This window comes from Convolutriloba macropyga, chromosome 1 (genome assembly GCF_964194025.1).
Source record: "Convolutriloba macropyga chromosome 1, txConMacr16.3, whole genome shotgun sequence".
NCBI lineage: Eukaryota > Metazoa > Xenacoelomorpha > Acoela > Convolutidae > Convolutriloba > Convolutriloba macropyga.
Window position 1 is genome coordinate 26,777,400 of NC_134468.1, and position 22,433 is coordinate 26,799,832.

At 35.1% G+C, this 22,433-nt stretch overlaps 1 protein-coding gene across 9 annotated transcripts in view; it reads left to right on the forward strand.

Annotated features, from left to right (window-relative positions):
* Positions 1-22,433, forward strand: part of LOC142337224 (uncharacterized) — a 644,691-nt gene that overhangs the window by 602,003 nt on the left and 20,255 nt on the right. For 2 of the 9 annotated variants that reach the window (XM_075386407.1, XM_075386422.1), the window contains one exon: positions 1,637-1,749. The exons of 6 other annotated variants lie outside the window; for them this stretch is intronic. The gene's annotated coding sequence lies outside the window, so the exon portion shown is untranslated. Of the gene's footprint in view, positions 1-1,636; positions 1,750-11,806; positions 13,194-22,433 lie in introns of those variants that run through there. One more of the 9 variants, XM_075386415.1, reaches the window with a different exon arrangement.

Consider the following 22,433-nt stretch of genomic DNA (forward strand, 5'->3'; position numbering starts at 1 on the left):
GCGATTCAATTTTTGAATCCTTATCTTGGCCAAAAAAGGGGAGTCTTCTTTGAAAAATATGGCTTTCAAAGAGACATCAACACTGATGGGGGCAAACAGCACTGATTAGTTTTGATATCTCACCCAACGTGTGGGGAGATCAAATTTTGATGTGTTATCGTATGGTCGTAAATCAGTTGGGGGAAAAAATTGGGAGCGAGAACAGGATAAATTCCTCAAAGATTTTCCCAAGAAGGTAGCGAGAGTGATTCTAAGTAATGCAAACTAATGAGCTGATAAAAAAGTTCTGATAAAAAATCCTTGTCCATTTTGAAACAAGATTATATTAATTTCAATCATCTCATTTCATCGAAAAAAACTTTAAAAATTTGTTCCAGATAATTTTTATTGTTATCGATGTTTATTCATTTTTTCCTCGAGTGCTGAGGAAGAGTTCGGATACGAGAATGCCGCTTTTCATATTCTAACTTCTCAAATTAAGTTGCTTTACTTTTGACATCTTTTTCAATGCGCACTTACTATTTACCTCAGGAGGACGGAAATTTTAAAAATGAGAACGAAATTTTTTTTGTTTTAATCAAGCCTTGTTGTACCATGCGTGATTTTTTGTTGAGCTAGAGGACCGTGACTTGCGTTTTTTCTCTCTAGATGTCCTTTTTGGTTCTTCACATTCATTGTACAGCGCCCTTAAGTTGGCAAACATTTGAATTGGTCAAAACTTGATGTGCTGAGGTTCATGCTTGTGTTGTATTGTGACGTTGTTCCATATAGTTTTTTGTTTTTTCTTAAAAAAGAAACAAAAAATGAGATCCGGTTAAATATCACACGGTGAACAGCTTAAAAATGTTTTCACGCTTTTATGTTTAGCAGATTTGTGAATGTATTTTTGTGTTAAAGTAGCTCTTAAATCATGGCAGATTAAAACGTGTCAGAATTAGCGATGCGAGTTGAGCACTTGGTAGATTATAATTGGCAATCGAGGTCGGTGAGGGTATAGTTTAATTAAAAATTCAATCACATTTTAAACAAGCCGTTTAATTAAGCCATGTTGAAACTGGTAATTACAGCACACCTTTATGGACCATCAAGTGCATAGCAAAAGACACAAGTGTTTATTACACATATTCTGTGCCTTTACTTTCATTCTGCAGGTATTACCGAGCTAAAGTTAAACTGGTAATACTATTACATACACACTCAATCGAGTTTTTGTTAAATGTGACGCACTTTGGTATAATCTCAATATAATCTTGTTACAACAACCACAATAAAATTGTAAAAAGTAACTACTACTACTACAACTGCTTGTTTCTCTGCAAATTATTTTGGTTTTAGTTGGTTTCACAATTGACCAACTTAGTAACGTTGCCATTCAACACAACAAGATAGCCAACTGCGTGTCCTGAATTTATTAGAATGATAAATAAATAATCAATAAATACCCAACTAACTATATTACTGTAACTTCAATCTAAACGCTACTCTCAATTCTAAGTACTTTTCACGTCCAAATATTACGACGACAGTCCTGCGTAGAAAAAGTAGCCAGAAGAACAGATTGTCTTTTAGCTGTCTATTAAGAACAGTTGTGGTTTTTGAGCTTAATTTAGTTTATTGTTGTTTTGTGTGTATGAAGAACGAAAGACTTGTTCAACAGCTCACAGATTTATCACAACAGCTCGTCATAAATTTGTCACGACGCAGACACGAACATACGCACACACACACAGATCAGTGGACAACTAAGAGGTACGTCTAAGTTTGTTCGAACTTTTTAATTAATTAATTAATTGACTAATTAGTTTTTTTTTCGATGTAAGAAACTTAAACTTGACTTGATGAGTATTGCCAGCCAATTGGTTCGCGGCGTCCAGATTTTCCTCCAATTGTTTTCCCCTAATTTACAGCTATTTAGTGCCACCTCAAGTAGTTTTTTTAATTTAGTGCTGATTTATTTTTTGTAAACTTGGTATGTCTTTCATTTTAGTGTTGACATCCATGCAAAGATCTTGCAAGTTCGAATCAATCTAGATGTTTTCTTGCCAGGTCAAGATCTTGGAAAGATTTGCCATGTTTTATGCGTTTCTAAATTCCACGTATCACGTTTTGCTTCACTCGGTCATAACTGATGCATGTTGTTAGTTTTTTGGTTAGGAAGCCATTTGGATCTATCGGCACTTTTTCTGCTTGATTTTTAAAACTGTACATACAAAAAGGCATCAAGAATAGAGTGCGACCCAAGCTAGCTCTGGTCAGATCATTGAGACTGAAATCAGCTCTGATTAGACTGACTTGAGTCGCGCACTGGCGGTGCCACACTTAATTCGGGGATGCAGAATTGAAACATTTTTTACAATACTCTGATTGGTTAACTCATTGTCAAGCTATTAGATATCAGTTCAAAGTCGTAATCCAAGTTTTGAATCACAGCAACTCTCAGACTACTGGCCCCTTGCCACTCTCATGTTGATTTGTCGTGTGACTCAAAACTCACACAATCGGGTTCTCAATTTGAATGCTGAAACCCACACAATCGGATTTTTAACCTGGTATTCAGTGTTGGAGACGATTGATTTTTGTTCAAAAGTCACGAGACTTTAAGGAAACTTCTTCTGCTTGCTACCGGCTTACTTGTCTGCGCTTCTTGCTATCAACATTATAGTGTTTCCTTGCATTAATGTCACTGAAACCGATTGAGCAAGCCTGCTGAAAGTAACTGACAAACCAGCTTTGTCCAAACTTCAGCTGTCAGTGAGTAGAGCTATTTGCTTCAATGCCTTTTGCACCAACTCAGAGAGTCCACTAAATGATTCAAAATCCATGACAAAAAATTTAACACCTATTTTGACACATCTTAGGGAATATTGCTCAAACTTCCTGTCTTCAGAAGCTCTCAGGGCAAAACCAGACTTCTTCGTCGCATTTGAATTAATACTGGCTTGCATTGGGGAGGTAATGTTTACAGTTACATCCAGAGCCGCGGGTTGTCCAGCAGACCAACAAGGTAAGTACACATCTGCAGGTCGAGAATTTGTTTCTGGTATCAGTATTTTCTGCTTGCAAATTGGCGACAGGTTGGAAGCGCTGCATGCGGACAAATTTTGGTCCCTTAGCCAATCGTGCTGCAAAATCATATCGGCCGGCCATCGCATATAACAGCATGATCACCGAGTGTATTTAATGATCTTGTTTTACAAAAGGGACACTTTCTTTCTTTTTCAATCATGGGAGCGCCCTGTCTGTAGTTCACAGCTGCACAAAACTCGTTTGGCACGATGTGGAGGCCGAGAATGGGTATGGGAGCTGCCGATAACCAGGCTCCTGACTGAGGGAGAAAGATTGACAACAAACGACTTTTTTTCTTCGAATGTTTGGTTTTCAATTAATTTTTTGTTAGGGACGTTATCGAGGACTTCATTCCAATCTTATTGATAGGCAAACATGCTTAATGCCGTGACTCATTGCACAAGACTGTTCACAGTATATTATCGAAAGTTGTCCTTTGATGCGAGTCAAATTTCTCAAAAAAAATTTAAGGCTTCCTCTGATGGTGTATTGCAGCTCAGTGAATACACCATTTTTGGTGCGCTCAAGCAACTACGTTGAAAGCCAAGAGGACGCTCAGGGTCGCTTAAGTACTCCAAATAGCAGAATCACTTGCTCCGGCTTGGGTGGCTCCCATAATTTTTGGAAAGACTGCTTTCATTCAAAATAAAAAAAAAGAAATTGAGAAAAGACCACTTCTAACCCCCTTTGAATATTTAACTTTATTTAAAATTTTTAAGTTATGAAGTTTTTAACAATAACATTGTACTGCAAGTTATACTTTACAAGTTTCTGCGCTTAATGCCATCAAGATGACCATCTCACAAGTGTTGTCCTACAATAGAAAAAGTACCCAACGTTTTGACTGAGTATATCGGCACAATTGACGCTAATCAAAAACATGTTGTGGTGTCAACCCTTAAGAAATGAAAATCAAAGAATCTATAATTGCAATGAGTAGCTCACCAATTTTAGCATTTTGTGCGTTTTAACTGGTCTGTGATATTTGTACGCTTTCTGAACGTTATAAAATTTCATTATAGAGAAACAAAAATTATATTAGCGAAAGCATCAAATTTATCAATCTGTTCTCAATGCAGCTGTTTTCCTCAAACGAAAAAGCAAGTTTTCTGTAACAAGTCATTCTACGAGTACTCAAAATAAAGATAAGCTGACCAATTGCTATCGACAAACATCAGTAATGCAGATGCAAAAAATAAAAAATAAACTCAATATAACTGAAACTTTTCACCATTTGTTTGCTGGAAATATTATCTGTCCATGCTTTTAGATTGTTATTTTTGAAATCCATTCAGATGAAACGTAGATCAAAAATCAGTCTGAGTCGGAGATTTAAAATATGCAAATTAATCAGATGTGAAACTTTTGAACTGGAAGAAAGCCTACGTTTAGAAGATGACGTAAGACAAGTAGTTTGAACAATTTTTGCGTTTACAAGTAAAATAAGTTATTTTTCCTTTTGAAATACAGACGGTGGGTTGTTTTTTGGCTCAAAAACAACGGTGGGTTGTTTTTTGGCTCAATAAACAAATTTTAGTTAAAAGAATCAACAGAAACTATTTCCTAATTCTTTTATCCCTGAGTAACGTTTTCCAGAGGTCTTGATGAGTTGTCTTTGCTTTCAATTGACAAGTGAATATTTCATAAATAGAACAAATCAACAATTAACAATCAATCTAGCCGCATATTTTTGAAGTTCATTGGAAATTTTGTTTATCATTCATTTTTGTAATAAAAACGGAAACAGCAAGGGTGCAACATTAATGAAACGAACCATAGAGGTCAATGATGTCCTTACGAATCGCTTCCGAAGTACTAAAAGGTGATTTATTTTAAATAATGCACGTGTTTTTTTATTAAGCGAATCCGTGAGATGTTTATTGTTCGAATCCATGCTGAATACATTTTAATTCTAAAAAACACATCAAAAATTGAATTAATTTGAAATCTGGTTATAAAAACGCGTCATTTTTTCTTTAACTTGTTAGGTGACAGTTGTATCCAATATAATTTTTATCCAATTCGAAAGATACAGTTGTGTATACAGTTGAAATTTAAATTACTTGGAAATTCATTTCAGAATTTTGTCATTTGAAAAGATTGCTTCTTGTTAATAGCAGCTTTCTAATTATACACTTCGTTTTCATATTGTTGTTTGATAATAGAGAGATAATTTCTGTGAAACGTTTTGAAGCCTTGCTTGATATTTCAGGAATTGCTGGATTTTTGAGGATTTCAGAAACTCCGACAACAATTTTTAGTGGTTCCGAGTGGAGTCTTTTTGGATATTAAATTTTTAAGAGGTTTACAAAATCCGATGGTGTTCAACATGTTGATAATTCTAGAGTTGTGCTCACAGTTAAAGATTTTTCATGTTTTGCCATTTCGCCATCTGACCAATGATAGCTATTTTTGTCAATCCCAGTTCAACTGTTTGCGTCTCTAACTACTTTGGCATTTTTTAAAGAGGAACGAGAATGTGAATAAAACAATAGAACCATTGTTAGTTTTGAAACGTTAGGTGCTGCATCTTTCCGTTCGGTTGCTTTTCTGTTATATGAGCTCACATAGTAAATTTTTTTGGATGAACAATTGAATGAAGTGTCTCAAATCCAGAAGATTTTGATATTTAACTGTAATTGCTTTTAGAGGTAGACGTTTCTTCTGTTCAAATAATTTGTTTTTCTATTTTTAGTTTTTGCCTTGTAATTTTGTTAACGTCTTTCCACAAAGTTTTTCTCATTGGGAACTGGATGAAAGTTAAATTTGTCGGATGATTTTTGTAATGCTTTTATAGTTTAGTTTCGATAACTGTAAACACTTCAAAACAACAAAAATTTGTTTCGTTTTTGGGAAAATCTCTATTTTTTGTTACTTTTGATTGCACGAACTGAAGGAATATATATGAGATATTTTCCGCAAGTTTAATTATTTGTTTTATAAGTTGATTTCAAACGGAAAATTTTGCTTATAAGAGCTTTTGATCGCAATATTAAAATTTTGAAAATTTGGCCAAAATCTTGTTTTCTCACTAGTTTTGCAACGATTAGTTAAGAAGAATCACAGTTTGATTTCTTCTTTATAAATTTCAACAATACAATTCAACACTAATTGGCATAGATTTGCGTCGATTGAAACTAATGTTTAGCCTTTTGTAATCAAAATGCTTGAAATCTTTACCATTAAGGTAGTTTCCGGAGTCAGAATCAGGAAGTCATGAGATTTATTTTTTCGTGTCAATGTTTGCAACAGCTCCTTTTATTCCTAAAAAAATATGTAGTTTGCTGACATGTACCGTTTGCCGCAGAATAGTTGGATATCAAGGTTTTGATGACCTTATACCTATTTTTTAAAAATTCATGGTCTCCATTATCAAATAATCTTGGTTTATTTTGATCTAAAATTTAAATGTTTGCTGATTATTTCCTATTGCCAATCTTAATGTTTTCTCCGATCTCTGACTTTTCTTCCTCTCTCCCTCAGCCTTTTACTTTATATCTTTTTCCTTATACCTATACATTTTTTGGACAAAACTATTGTTTAGCAGATCACTCACCCAGCAAAAGGCAATTTCAAATTTCAAAAAATTTATACATACAAGCATATAAGCGTTCAGAATCTTTCTTTTCTTTTTTTTGGGTCTCATATTGTCTAAACGGATGCTAATTTTTACTGTCATAAAACGTAATTGTAATTTATAAATCTATGTTTAACAAAGCGAAGTGCTTTCAAAAGTCTACTCCATCAAAATAAAATCAAAATCCTAATGATAAAAATGCAGCTGTGCGTTTTGTTGCAGTAAAGCAATCTAAATGAATTTCAAGTCAGCAATTTTTTTAAGAAACTCCTCTTTTTCTATTTCTAGCTTTTATTTTTTAAATTTTGTCCTTAATTAATTAAGAAAACTCGTACTTAATTTCGCGTTTTTCTGCAGATGGTTAATACCATTGACGGAATTTTTTTTGAGGATTTGAACCCCGTTTACTAATACAGATATGAGAAAATTTCAAACAAAAATTTGTTTTTCAAACTAATTTTTTTGTATCCGTTATACATTTTTTGTGGGAAAATTAACAGAGGTTAGTACTGTAACAGATTCTGTTCCAAAGTAAATCTGAATACATTTCAATTTTTGTGGTGCTTTTAATCTGCCGGACCTGAATAAACTTCAAATTTTATGTCTGGGTGGTCACGGAAAAATTTTGCGAATAACTGGTTTCGCAACAAAATCACTGTCTGCTTGAAAGTTGCAAAGATTTTACAATAATTTTTAACAGCGCACAGACTTCAAAACATCGAGAGCAAAGTGGAAAATAACCCCAGCGCTCAAATTCTGCATTCAGCCGGTTCTTATTTGATCAGACTTTGAAACTTGTTTTCACAATGATAGCCATTCTTTTTTCATTCTGATATCGAAACCCAGCAGTCATTCCAATGAACTAATGATCAAAAGTACATATAGTTTTTTCAAAAGTCGGTTGTCCTTATATCGAAGCATCGCAGAGATCAATTCAGGTTAATTTTAGTGTAAAGACCATTGTTGCGATGTGAGTATTACCGGAATTGCCAGGTCGTGCTGATCACACATATAACGTGGAATACTATTGTAGTTTTTTTTTATTATTTTGGTAGTTCAAGACTATTATTAAAACGATTCGCTATGTTTTGTCCAGAACTTTAGTTAGAAATGTCCCCCTATGTTTGTCTGTTTTGAATTCTCCTCTTGGCTGAGGTCACCGACTTATGGACCAGACAACCCAGTCAATATTATTATTCGCTGTATCAACTTAAAGTTATAATTTTATTCTCTTTTTTCCCAAATTGTCAACCTTTTTGGGCTGTGAGGCTTAATTAATTAAAATAAGCAGATTTTATACCTTGTAGACATAATTTATTTTTTCTCACAATTGAGTATTACGTGAAATATGTAGATGAAGAATAGCCTAAAAACCGGCAGATTTGCTTTTAATTTCATTATTTATCCGCACATTTTAAGCTCTTTTCTCTTTCGCTCTTTTTGTGCTGCTGTTGTATAGTTAGATAGCACCATCGTTACTACTACTACTACTACTACTACTACGACTAACAAAGTCGAATGAACATCCCGTGCTGTGTTATCCCAAATTATTGACAATATTTTAGCGCTGTTACGGCAATCAAAATACCTTCACAATCAAAAAATGTTTCACTTGGCTCCCTTAAAATATGCTAATATCTATCTTCTTGTAGCTACACTACTAAGAGCGTAGGAGCTCTGCGTCTATCTATCTATCCATACTGTTTATAATAGGTAGCATTGGAGCTATTTGTAGAAAAAGGTTGGTGGTGGAGTGTGTATTGTATATAGAAATCCGGCCGATACTACTGGTGCCGGGGGGGGGGGGGGGGTATTCTGTCCCGCAGACAGTGTGAAAGAGTAGTGGTTGTTAGTGTGTGTATGTGTGTGATGTTTTAGTGGTAAGAGTGAGCAGGCAGTTAGTTGTGATGGAATTGAATCTTGAATAGTAGTTGATTTATTGCAGCTTTTTCAATTTTTGTTACCTATTTCCCCTTCTGGTGCTATTTTATATTTCGCTTTCTCCCTCTCTCCACTCTCTCTTCATTCTGCAATGATTATACTGCCATTGTACACTGTCTCTAATAAATGACATAAGGTACACTACCAGCACCTGGGAGGGGAGGGGGCTTCATGTTCTACACTACAGCAGAGTGCTGGGTTTGGTGCAAGTTGTCGAAAGTCACAGGAGAGCGGGGGGGGGGGGGGGGGGGAGGAGGGTTGGGGGAATTAGGGTTAGCTACTGGTGGTGTTTGTGTCTGCACATTGCTCAGTATAGTATTAAATATGGCCGTTTCGTCTCCTACCTAGATATAAAGAAACACTAAATAGAAAGAGAGAAGCAGCTTAGGTTATCTAACTGGTGGGGTGGCGGTGCTACTTCTGCTCTGCCTGAAAGCGTTACTCGCTCCATTAGAGTGTAAGTGGAAATAGCGGGATAATACAATACAATACAATACGATACAACAATAGAATGCAGCAGTAGTCCAAAGATGTAGAAAGATAAGGCATGACTGGTCGGCCGGCGGATGTATGGATGGTCGTATTAAAAATAAAAAAACAAAACGGATTCATTCCAATTATGTTTCTTTTTGCATATTTGCTACCTTTAGCTACCTTCAAAGCCCATTTTACTCCTACTTATTGTTGTTGTGGTTAGGGTGCCTTACTGATCTTTTATTGCATCTGCTCACTCGCCCGAAGGTTGCAATTAGCCGAAACATAGTTTTTGTCAACATGGGAGACAAATCTATCATGATCTCTTTTTTGCTAGGGGAGCAACTTACTATGTTGGTTGAGCCAGATCAAGACTACTTTCATTTTTTTGCTTTCGCAAGAAACTGAAACTAAAAGTCTGAAAGTTTTTCACCATAATTATTTTCACAAACCCAGATGTCCCATTTAAGGCAGATAGGAGATCCACACAACTAATACGAGAAAGCTTTAGTTTAATTTTCAAAAGTTGAAAACATTTTTTGTGCATTCACTCCTATAAAATTACTCCAACGCTCTCACGTGCATTAAATTTTTTACGTGACATTGTTCGATTGACCTGCGTTCTGTTCCGGGCACCATGATGAACATTTAGAAGCAATAAACAAAAGAGCAGAAACAAAAAAATACTTCAAAACCCTCAAAATATTTCTTGATTTTTTCAGTATTAAGATGGTGTAGTTCTTTTTCAGTTTATATACTCTTCATCATTCGCCTCAATTATCGCCTATTTGTTCTCAATTTAGCCAAAAAAAACGAAAAGTTTTGAAAACTTCAGATTACAACTTCAAATTAACTAAAAAATGAGGAAACTATCCGTTCTTTACCTATTATTCAATTGGTCAGAAATATCAAGCCAAAATATGAAAAGAAGCCAAACGTCCAAAATTGCTGTATTTTTTTTTTCAAAAGATAAAGTAAGCTGCTCTGGAAGGGTGTACAATTGTCAATTTGCTTAAGGAGCAGACAAGTGAAGAGATACTGGCTTTAGGAACCAGACCCCACAACCACTAGGTCTTGCGAATTAAAATAAAAATTTAAGTTCTTTAACCAGTACAGCCGATACTTTTTACCCGAGACCTTTCTCAGGCTAGGGTTACATTTCTCTGGTACAACTTTCAATGCCCAACTTTCAACCCCTTCCCCCCTTTAAATTAATAATCGGAGAATTTGATTAGCCAGAAAATAATTAATTTAGAAGTTCTCGAAAAGTTTCAGGTTTTCGATATCAGATACACATTTTTTTCAACGTTTCATTTTTGACATCCGTTTTTTCTGGAGATGAAAAAACGGCCAATTGGCCAATTTCGATTTCGGTTAACTGCATACAGTTCAGAGGCCAGAAGCGTTCCGCAATATTTGTCAAATTACGCGTCGCTTAAGTAACGCGCACGCATCCGTGTGCGGTGTGTTTAGTTGTTTTTGTTATTGTCTTCCGTGTGCGGCTATAATTCCAACAATCTGTGATGCGTATTGTTGTTGTTGATTAGAGAGGAAAAAAGAGAGAAAGAAGAGAGGGAGCAGAGGTAAAATATATTTGTGCGGCAGTGGTGCTGGTGGAGGTGGTTGTGGTGGCATTATTGTTTATACCTGTTTGTTCACTCCTCTCCCTACAAGATTTCACTCTTTTTCACTTTATTTCTTTTCCTACATCTATATGTAGTATATAGTGTATACTCCACTCTTTTACTTTGTATCCATTTTAGCCTATTTTGCACGCTTTTAAAAACAATTCAGCTCTTTCCATTTTTGTATACTTCTCTAGCGATGTCTTAATTCCGTCCCTCGCCTCTCTTTTTCCTCTTTTTGCCATTTTTGTCTGATTCTTTGATTCTTTTTCTCTCAACTTTGTAAAACGCTATTCATTATTAAATACCTTTTTCAATGCAATTTTGCTGCTGGTGATGTTAAAGCACCAGAAAGTACCAAAATGCAACAAAAAAAATCTGTTTAGCCTACCGCTCATTAAACCGAAACGGCGAATCGTACGTAGCTTTTCAGGACCAAGTAAATAAATGATGGCATATTCACTGGTTAAGAAAAATTTCGAAATTTTGCTCGGCTAACTGTACCAGTTGGCTATTTGGTGTTGAAGCGGCAATAGTGGAGGGGAGGATTGGTGGCGGTATTTGTACTGTTAAAATTGTTGTTTTGTATTGTTTTGTTTATACCTGTGTTAGTATTGCTAGTGGTAGTGAGTGTGTGCGGATCCTTAGCTCTGCTTCCGCTTAATTCAATCTAGTACTTGAGCAGTCATTGTATATTTCCATCAATTCTATCTTCCTTTATGCTATTTCTTTCTCTCTTTTTCCTTCTCTTTCCCGATTCCATTTCCACCTCCACAGCCACCACCACCACCACTCCACTGCTTGTTGTATTTCGATTATCCTATAAACACCGCCACTACTACTAACAACACTAACACTACTAATTCTACCAGTACTAATAACAAATAAAAACAAACAAACAACAATAATAAGCAGGTTGTGTTCTTCTTTTGGCCTCTTCTTTTTCACCTTAACTCTATATTTGGTAGTGTTAAAACATTTCATTTACAATATTTTGCTAACTTATAATTAAATACAATCAATCTACGCTTTGCTTCCTCTTTCTTTCCCGCTTTTATGTTCTTCTTTATTTTATTTCTCCGTACCCACCTACACCCCCCCCCCCCCCCCCCCCCCTATTCTGCATTATTTGCTATAATAATTCGGCAAAGTAAAGGCAGCAAGTAACTAAGTAGTGAAGCAGATCGCCTTACCTTTCCACGCAGGCGTGATCTGGCTCAAATAGTAAACATATTTCACACAGGAATATTGCGACAAATAGCTCCTCTATCACCAATACAAAAAGGCCAAATAAATCTACAAGACATACTTTTTTATACCCACTTCCCTTTTTCTCAATCACCGACCGAATAACTCGCGCTGCTTTTTATTAAAAAAGCACCATTGCCCCTTTTAGTTACTTGTAATATAACTTATAACTATTAGTAGGCGACCGTAATGTTTCCACCCTCCCGTTATTGCTTCCTTAACCCACCGCATTCTTTTCTAGCCCGGCAATTCTCTCCAGAATAACTATAAAAGCTCCTCAAAAAAGTTGGTGTGTTTTTAAAGATCTATTTTTATATATGTTGCCAGCCTTTACTTACCTATTTTTTCTACTTATTCCCCTTACGTACACCTTGTAAAGATTGTATTATACTATTTTTGATTAGCCAGCCAGTTTCCTTTTCATTCCCCTCAGAAGTTAGTTAGTTAACTTGGCCAGTTAGTTAAGTAATACAGCAGCCGCCGTGACCAGGGGAAAACGAAGGAATAATAAAAGAGGGAAAAAGTGGGAATTGGATTTTGAGTTGAGTGTGTACGTATGTGTCTGTATTTTTGGTGTCTTCTGCAGTTCCAGAGTGAGGAGGAGATTGAAATACTTTACTTATACTAACTTATAACTTACTTTACTAGCTTAATATTACCACAGCCTACCACTAACTAGTTAGTTAGCAAGGAAGGTAAGGTAGGACAGGACTGGAGTAGGGCATAGGTAGAGTAGGGTAGGGTAGGCCTGCTTGCTCTTTCATTGTTTTGTTAGGTAACTTGAATTAGATTACAATTTAAATCCCTTTTTCCGCTTTTCCCCACTCTGCCCGAGCCCTTGTTTCACCCCCTAAATCCATACGCTTACTTACTTACTTAGTAACTAACTACCCACCACCACCACCACCACAACAACACCACAATGCTGTTACTACTACTACTACTACTACTGCTGCTAACAGTTGATAGTCGTCAGTCATAGTTACACTACAATACACAACTATACTCTCTGTCTTCTCAATATATCTTTGCACTTATCAATTTTAAACAACCCCCTCCCCCTCACAGCTCCCCTAGCCCCGCCACCATACCACTGAGTGCGTATAACAGTGCCGTTGCTGCCAACAACTACAACAAATAAAGTTCAACAATCCATTCTCTCTCTTTCTCTCTCTCTCTCTCTATTTCTGCTTCCCAACCACAATAACAAATTTACCGGGGACACTTCATTCACAAACTATTTCGACAAACAACTGCTTAAGGTGAGTTGACACACTTCTCAACAATTATACCTTGCTCAATGTCTCTGCACTTAACAGCTCATTTATTTATGCAGCACACCTTATACCCCCTTTTGACTGCAAGGTTGCACATATTTGAGGTACTCGATCTAGGAGGGTTTTATATCTTGACCCCATCAACCATTTTTCGCTTGTCTTCAATTCTTCAATTTTTTAACCAGTTTCCGTTAATCAATAGTTTTCAATAACTGCTTCAATTTAAGCTTCATGTAAATTCTGTTGACTCAAAAAGCTCCAAAGCATGTACCCTTCAAATAATACCTCGAATATTTATTGGCTCATTCTTCACAATTCTGGTTTTTCAGAGGTTTCTCTTTCACTTATGAAAACGATCAATTCTAATGTAGCGCTTGAAGCTAAACAAGAATTTGGTTTTTTTTTCCAACTGGGGTCCACGCATTGCTATTTTCTGCGAAACGCCACCTTCTGGGTGACAGTTTAATAACTCGAAAATTGGTATTTGGTCATTAATATGATAAAATTTGATATTAATGACATATTCGACATCAGAGCCTCGGACGAGTAATAATTTCCAAAATAAAACGATTTTGAAAACGTTCTTTAAGTTTCATCTTTAATATCTGAGCTTTCGTTAAAAATTTTTCATAAATTTTGCGATAGTTGATCCACATAAATAATTTAGCGCTTAATCAGCTAATTGTATGCAAATTTTGGCAATTTTTGTCCAATAAAATCCAGGAAATATCCTGTAACGCTTCTGGCTGAATCCAAATTATTTTGAAGTGGGTTTTTGCGAGCCTCCATTATCTCTTGCAACTCTAGGATCCAATTTTATCAGTGCAATGGAAAAGAGTTTGGAAAAAGTCTTTGACAGCAATTTCGTCAAGGCAAAATAACTTCAAAGAAGTTCAGACAAATTAAGGTTCATGAGTTTGTCGTGTTTATTGTTTCAACATTTTTCAAAATGGGGGAATATATATAAGCGTCTGCTTCTTTCTGCAGCCAAAATTTCGCTTTTTTTACGCATTATAGAAAAAAACCACCATTTTGCAGCGCACAGGATCTAGTTTTGATTTGTATAAAAAGTTGAGAATTTTGAAAACGAACACTTCAAAATTGAAAAGAAAAACATCGCTCGCAGGGGGGGGGGGGGGGTTGACATATGGCGTTGAAATTAGCAGTAAAATTAGTTAAGTTAAATGGACATCGGATTGTCATCAGTAATTCTTTAGAGTTTCGAGCCTAAAAATCACCTATTTATATTATTTGACCAAAAATTTCCAAAAAAAATCAATTATTTTTTCTCAAAACTTTGGTGAAAAACTTTTTTATCCGCTTCTTTTTTCTACAGATTGAAACCTATTGTAGGGAACAATGTTTCTCTCGATCTAATATATATTTTTTGGAAAATAGAAGCGCAATTTAGCAACTTAGAGCTCTGAAAATACCAAAAATCGACTTCTAAAAGCTAAACTAAAAGCAGAAAAATGTTTTCTTTTCTCTAAAATGTGTTATCAAATTATACAGCACTTATCTTTCTAGAATGTGTTTAAGCGTTTTTGTTTTTGTCAGCTTAAAATAGAAGGCGTACTTTTTGGTTCAAACGGTAAACTAATATTCTTCAATGCATACAAGTTGTCTCCGGATATTCCGAACGGAGTTTCCGAAGACAACTTCTTTGGAAATAATGGTTGTTTTCCGAAGACAACTTCTGACAGAAAATAATGGTTGCTTTTGAGAGGTATGTTGGAACATACTGTGCTACGAACCATCTTGTTTATTCTCAAATTAGTTGGCGGAAAATTTGATACTCTTTTAAGCGCGGCCACATAGAGGGAAATTGTTTAGCTTTACAAGAAGCACTGTTGTTTTTAAATGGTTTAATGTAGGGACTTTCAAATCAGCGCTATCAGAAAATTTTGATCTTTCAACTAGTATCTTTGCATATTTGGGTGTTCTTAGCACCCATAGGTCTCGTTTGTCTCTCAGTACGATGGCAGTTTTTTCCTTTATTGTCGCAGCCCGATGCTAAGAAAGTTTGAAAGACTTTTCTTACTTCGCTCATTTATCAACAATCATCAATTAATTAAGCATTGATTTGACTTAATTTCTCTAGTCATTTTCAGACCAGTGTTGAAAAAAAAATCAAACTTTTACAAATAATTTTTGGACAAACCAGGTTATTAATTATTTCATTTCCTAACGATATCACTTTCATTCTGTTGTTCTTCGGTTGAACTCAAGATCTACCCCAAATCAATTTATTAATTCAATGATAGCATGAGTCCCTACAATTATTGAAATTTCAGCAGATAAAAGATTCGATTTTTTTAACAGTGGAGCCGAATTACTGACACAAATGTGTTTCCAAATATTAGGCTCTAATTGTTAGCTCTCTTCGCATCAGCGTAATATAGATGGAGAAAAAACTTAAGCACAAATTTTACTTTCAGCACTTTAGCAGTTGACTTTTTTTCAAAGCAATCACCCAAAAGTATTAATTTTGACATGTGGAAATGTGTATAGTTTTTTGACAAATTTGCCAGTGCTTATTTCAATACATTTACTTTCAATCCATTACCAATCAGCGAGCACATTTTCTTCAGTTAAATTCTTTTTCAACCTCATTATCATATTGTACAATTATTCACTGTTCCGAGTTTCTCGATAGCACATTTACAGAAATTTTCAGCAATTTGGATTTTTTGCGAAGGCTCTCAAACTTGAAATGAGTGCCGTTTTTCAGATAAACCTAACCATTCTGTCCTTTAAAAATTCCTACCAAATTTTAAATATATTTTGTTCCCGAGTCTTTGATTCGCTTTGGCAAATTTCAGAAAATTTTAATCTGCGGTGAGAATTGAAATGTTAATGAACACTTTTAATATTGAAGGTTAGTTATGCGAAATTGAATTGATGAGTCTTCTTTTTTCAGTCTAATATGGTGCGCCTGAACTTTTTGTGATGAAACATGCCTTAGATGTGCTACTTGAATGAAGTGCTCCGCTAAATTTCAAATGGAGTATTTATTGCCTGTCAGTCTAATTTTTTAAAGTGTAAATCAGGTTGACCAAATCATATGACCAAATGGAGTATCTTGTCGAATCGTGTTAGATTTCTTAATCATTATTTGGAGAGGTTAAATCTTTTTGAAACTGATTCTTGAAATGAAAAATATGCCCAAGTGCTATGAAAACAATTTTAGAGTTGAAAAGACCTAAAGAGGCATTTTACATCCCAATTCTTCATTTTAGGGCATTTATAAAAAAAATGTCAACACCGAAATTCACAACTCATGGATCAAAATTTAAAAATAATGAAGTAATCAGAAATGCTAGTGTATAAATAGCACCTCTTGCACCAGCATACAACAATAACATTTGTACTATTGCGAAGCTCACCAGGAATTGATTCCTGGTCGTTTTTTTCAAAACACCTTTTTAATGGATCTAGTCATTTAAGTAATGCACGCATAAAGAGTGAGCATATGCGTTCACACACGCCTCCTAGAAGCAGTAACGAGAGAACAAAAGAGAATGACTCGGTTGATTTTTCAGTTCTGCCATTAAAAGCATTGACCAAAATTGTTAACTCGGAAGTTTTTGCATCATCAAATTCTTTGGGATGTAAGAGAACGCCTTGTCAAAATGAATTTTCAATAATTTGAAACTGTTGTTTTTACTGTTAATTTTTCTTCTTTAGGCTGATTAATTTAATCAAGGAAGACATATTAAAAACTATGCCAAAAAACTGTTTCAAAACAATTGAACCTATTAAGGAACAAAAACTTTTGATCAGACCTGTCTTGTTGTATCAAACCACAATGTGTTTATTAAGTTCTTTTATCTTTCATCCTTTCATGGTTTCAAAACTTTTGGTATAACGAGGACGGCACTGAAAAACTTTTTTTGGATTGAAGAATTGTCACATAAAAAACAATAATCAGAGAAAGTGAAATACATTCCTGCTAAACAATTTAAGTGATCCAAGTTTTATCACCTAACAAATTACAACATAGTAGGCAGATACTGTGCGTTTAACATATTTTGAAAATCGGGAACAAATTCGCCGGGGCTGTCAGAAATTGTTTCGAAAATTTAGCACCTAACTCATTTCCTCTGAAAAAAAATCTGAAAATCTGAATTATGAAATTGGCGGATTTGTACATCAACTGTAATTGTTTAATCAATTAAAATTGTCTAATAGAAATCGCCTGTCAGTGATAACACCATCTTGTCTGTCAGTGATAAAGTCATGAAATTTTAGTGCTTTGATCATCTTCCACTTCATCAAATCTTATCGTTGAAATAGTAATTTTTCGAGTAATTAGATTTTCCGCTTAACTCGTTTTCAATACACTTCACATACCTGATAAATTTATATGTTTTATTGTTATGACAAATTCCACAAAGCTCTGAAATGAAGACTCCTTAATTCGATTAAAAAAATGACAGTACCTTTAAAGAAACTGATTACTCGTGTTTTTCTTAGGATTCCGCATTTTCGGCTACTTAAAATTATTCGGTTAAATGCGACGAATGCAGTATGTAAAATAGGGTAGGTTGTTCAATGAGTGGGAGATGGTGGTGGGGGGGGGGGGGTTGGTATAACACTGGGGTGGGGAGTGAAAGTGAATAACATCAGCAGGAACACCTAAAGTGATTTTAACATAATCTCGAATTAAAACAATATAACAGTTAGTTTACCTTATTCCCATTATTACTGCCACTGCTAGTATTGCTACAACAACAACAGCCGATAGTACTGAGTGGGGTAGTCACTTTTGGACTCTATATTTTTACACTACTTTTCCCTCTTTATTTTAGCCCAATACCCCCACCATTATTGTTATTTCTAGTATTTCCACTGCCATAATAGCCGCCGCAGTCAAGACTATTCTGTAAAGTAGTGTTCCATGTATCATAGCACTTTATTTAATACCATATCGCACAACAGGCCCTACGCCACCTAATCACAGGTATACTACTCTCAATCCAATTACACCTGAACGATCCTCACCCAACCGAATGGCTGCTTGACAGAATTTTTGCGGGGGTTACTTGCTAGAAATGTGTTCGAATGCGGATACGTTAAGCGCAAAATATTAGGTTTCTAAATTTGACTGAGTTTAATTTTGTTCAATTTGAACTCCAATTTTTTGTTATCATTAACGACAATCTTCAATATGAACTCGTCTTCTGCTGAGTTATAGCTGAACAATCTGTACTAGCAGTTAGCCATTCTGCTATTTTTCGTACTTATCATTAATTTAGTACAGCCTATTAGTACAGCAAACAGCTACTGTTACCGCTCGGAAGAGCTAGGAAAAAGTGACCGTTACAAACATATTGAATGCTTAATCAAGTATTAAAATGTGACCATCACATCTATCTAGCTATCTGTACCCAAACACCGACCAACAATTACAATGCCACTTACTTTATCCTCTGAATTTGTCCATTCTTTTCAGTCACACTTTGTCCTATTTTGGCACTTTTTAATCCCTCCTCCTATTCCCTGCTGCAGCAGTCCATCAAACAAACATATTTCAACCATTTCCCCCAGTTGCTATAATATATCCATTCCCCCTTTTGTATGCATATTCACATTTATATGTCGAGGCATCGTTTGATCGAAAAGAAGACAGTGGATTGAGAAGTGGCAATTTGAGCTATTTCATTAGATGTATTTTTTTGTCATTGACTTTTTTGAAAAACAAACATACAATTTGGAGAAACACAATTTCACGCGCCCATGCTGACAATCAATAGAGCGTATTCCAGAACCTAGAAGTGCCCCCTAGTAATACAAAATAGGATTATGATTTATGGCCATGATACAAAATTTGCCACCCAAATTACCAAATTCACCGTATTTAATTGTTTTTACCAACACCAATGTAACATAAATTGAGTAATGTGACTAAATGGTCCATTAACGTTCCACTTATCAAAAATTTGCAACAATATACATGAATTCCGCCCATTTCCGACTTTAATAGACTATAAGATACATGGCCCTACTGCCGATAAAGGCCAGATCAAATAAGAAGGGTGGTAATAATAGACGCAAGATCTCCAATTAACTTGATCTATGTTGCAAACATTACCACATGTTGCAATTTTATTTATTGCTTAATCCAATTTTCGACTTCCGCTATATGTTCCTTGTCTATCCAAATGGGCGTAATTTAACTGTTTATGTCAATGTGCCTTTTCCTGTTAATTTCTATCACTTGCGGCGAGCACATTTACAGTTTTGATTAATCAATTGGTTTTCTTCTTAAAGATAAATTTAAGGTGAATGCTGAGCGTTTTCTTTCCAGATTATTTGGTAAGCATTTACAGATCTGGTCGTCATCATTCGTTCAACTGTAGCTTGACAACTCCAACTGTGCAATTAAAATTTTTTAATCTTAAAAAATAACTCATAAATAGCGGAACTCGATTTCCGGTATTCCAACAGAATAGAAATAACCACTTCAATGTTTCCCTGTTTCAATTTTTTTTGGATTGACATTCGCTATTGTAGTAAATTTTTGGTTTGCGTTCACAAGTCTGGTTGTGTCATCATTCCGTACAGCTTTAGCTTGAGAACTCTGTGCAATTAAACTTTCTTAATGTTAAGAAATAATTCATGAAATAGCGAAACTCGATTTCCGGTCTTCCAGCAGAAAAATAGAAATAACCACTTCGAGAAATTCTTTCAAAGTTTTTCTGTTATAAATTGAATGGATTGTGACATTCGCTTCGGTGTTACTATTCCCTATTCCTCGCAGAGTGCTAAAACATCATAGAGGCCTCATCGCATTCCAGACAACATTGAACTTCTTCCAGATAACTGTTCTTAACCGACTACAAGTCTGGCAAGGGCACACCAGTGCGCAAATAATCAGCTGCCAGATCCCTGAATATTTCAGACCTATTCCCTATCATCTTGAGGATTCCGCGATTCCCTATCAGAATAACTCCATTCCCTATCATCTTGAGGATTCCGAATATTCGGACCCCATTTTCACCTGAACACGCAAGTTCACTTTCATGTCTCGAGGAAAATGGGTATTCAATGCGCGGGACAAATTCGAGGCATATGATGCACATGAAAAGTCATTATTTGTAGATGTCCAAGCCATTTTAACAGTATTTTCGTTATCACCCAAATTGTATTTTCTTCCATGTCTTCTGTTTTCTAACAAGCTGGATTGGTATTCAGACAATTGCTTTACATACGGATTTATCAACGCCTTAATTGTAATTACCATTTTTGCCTCTTTTAATTACCTCTTTGCATTCAAATAAGCCTGAAATAGGAAAGTCTTCAACATTTGAATACCATGAACTTATCAATTTTTTAATAGAATTAACAATTTTGCAGTTTTTTGAAAATGTTTGTCATTAATAGCCGCACAGCGATAGCTGAGGCTATTATTGGCATTCTCTTGGTTTTTTTTTATTTCGTCGTCATGATTTTTGTTACTACGACCATATGACGTCACAGCCATTTTTTGTTCATTCGTTCATGCAATTTCAACTGAATTGCATGTGTGACGTCATTTTTCGCTCTTAGTGGAGCGAGTTTTTTTGTTCATGCGCGTGATTAAATTTTTGGTCACACTTGACTTACCTCACTCTCAAAAATGACTTCCTCACTTTGAAATTGACTTTTATTTACTTTAATTCAAAGAGATAAGGTCAAATGGGTGTGTATCACTCTAAATGAAGGTTATTTGAGATCAGCTAATAGAGGCAGCAATAACTTATACAGATTTTTAATCAAAATATAACAGATCAGCCTTCAATGAAAAGACGAATTTTTTGGTCTGTCTTTTTTACTGTTTTTTTTAGACTGCCGATCTACGAATCTATTGCGGCTATTTTCTGGCAATCTGCCAGCTATGTTTTTGAGTTTCTCCAACTCCAGGGGCAGCGAACCCCCTCCAGGTTTTGACAATTCGAGATTGACACTCTTTTCAAGTTTTAGAGTTTCTCTAGCCCCAGGAGCAGATCACTTCCGTTAGGGTTTGATAATAGGTTACTCAATCGATTCTAGTGGCAATAGAGACAATAAAATGGTTCTGAAGAAATTAATATCACCAACTTTAGCAAGATTCCATTAAAGTTCTGCATTGTTTTTAAATTTTTGCTCATTTTCTTAGTTTATCAATCTTTAAGGGCCAAGGAAACTTTTTTAGGTCTTGCAGAGGCGTGCTGGAAAGATATGACAGTCAAAAAAAGTGGTTTTCAACATTTTAATATAGCGAGATAACTTTTTAAATTTTCAGTTTTCTAAGTATTTGTCCAATTTCTCCTATCTTTACTGGCCAACAAAACTCCTTCAAGGCTTGTGCGTGGATTAATGTTCATATTTTATTGGATCCAATTTGGCAATTTGAAATTTTGATAAAATTTGCGAACTTTTTCAAAATTTTTGAAAATATTTGTTTTTTTTTTGTTCAGCTTTTCTTGCCTCAGCAGACAGTTAACCTCCTTTAGGAATTGATAGTATGTTACTGCATAGTTGCTAGAGCCAGTGGAATGGTTTTCAACAATTTAGTATCATGAATTTGCTATTTTTTGATAAAATTCGAAACTTTTTGCAATTTTTGTGAAAATTATCTTCCTAGTTCATCGATCTTTATGAGCCAATGAAACTTAAAATTGGGTTACTGAATAGCTTCTGAAGATATTAATATCTTCATTTTTTTTAAAAAATAAGGTAGTTCTCATAGTTCCTGACTTTTTCTATTATCTTGGGTCTATAAACCCTTTTCAAGGCGTGTGCTTGAGTTAATGGTTATATTCAAGTTGATCCAATTTGACCTTTAGGGTAAAAGCTTCAAGAGTAAAAGCAATGTTTATATTTTTGTATAGTTTAATTATTTTATTTGCTCCAATTTTGAGATTCTTTGCCTTCTTGGCTGGTATTGTTCAATTGGTCTGATTCCGAAGTTCATGCAAGCTTTTAAACAACTCCCCGGTTTCTTTTTTTTAAAACTTATTCAAATTTGTAGAAAAATATGTCAGTACTCCGACATAGCAGACTACTTTCACAACGAGCCTTTTTGATTATTTTGGATACCGTTGAGAGTTTAGTAACTTATTTGAAATCAAAATGGCAGATCAAGAGGCCAATTTGGTACCTAACTTCCTATCCTTTTTAGTATTTAAGCATTATAATATGGCCGTTCCATATTTAATTTTTGTGCACATTTTGGAAACCAGCAGCAGACTTATTCAAGAC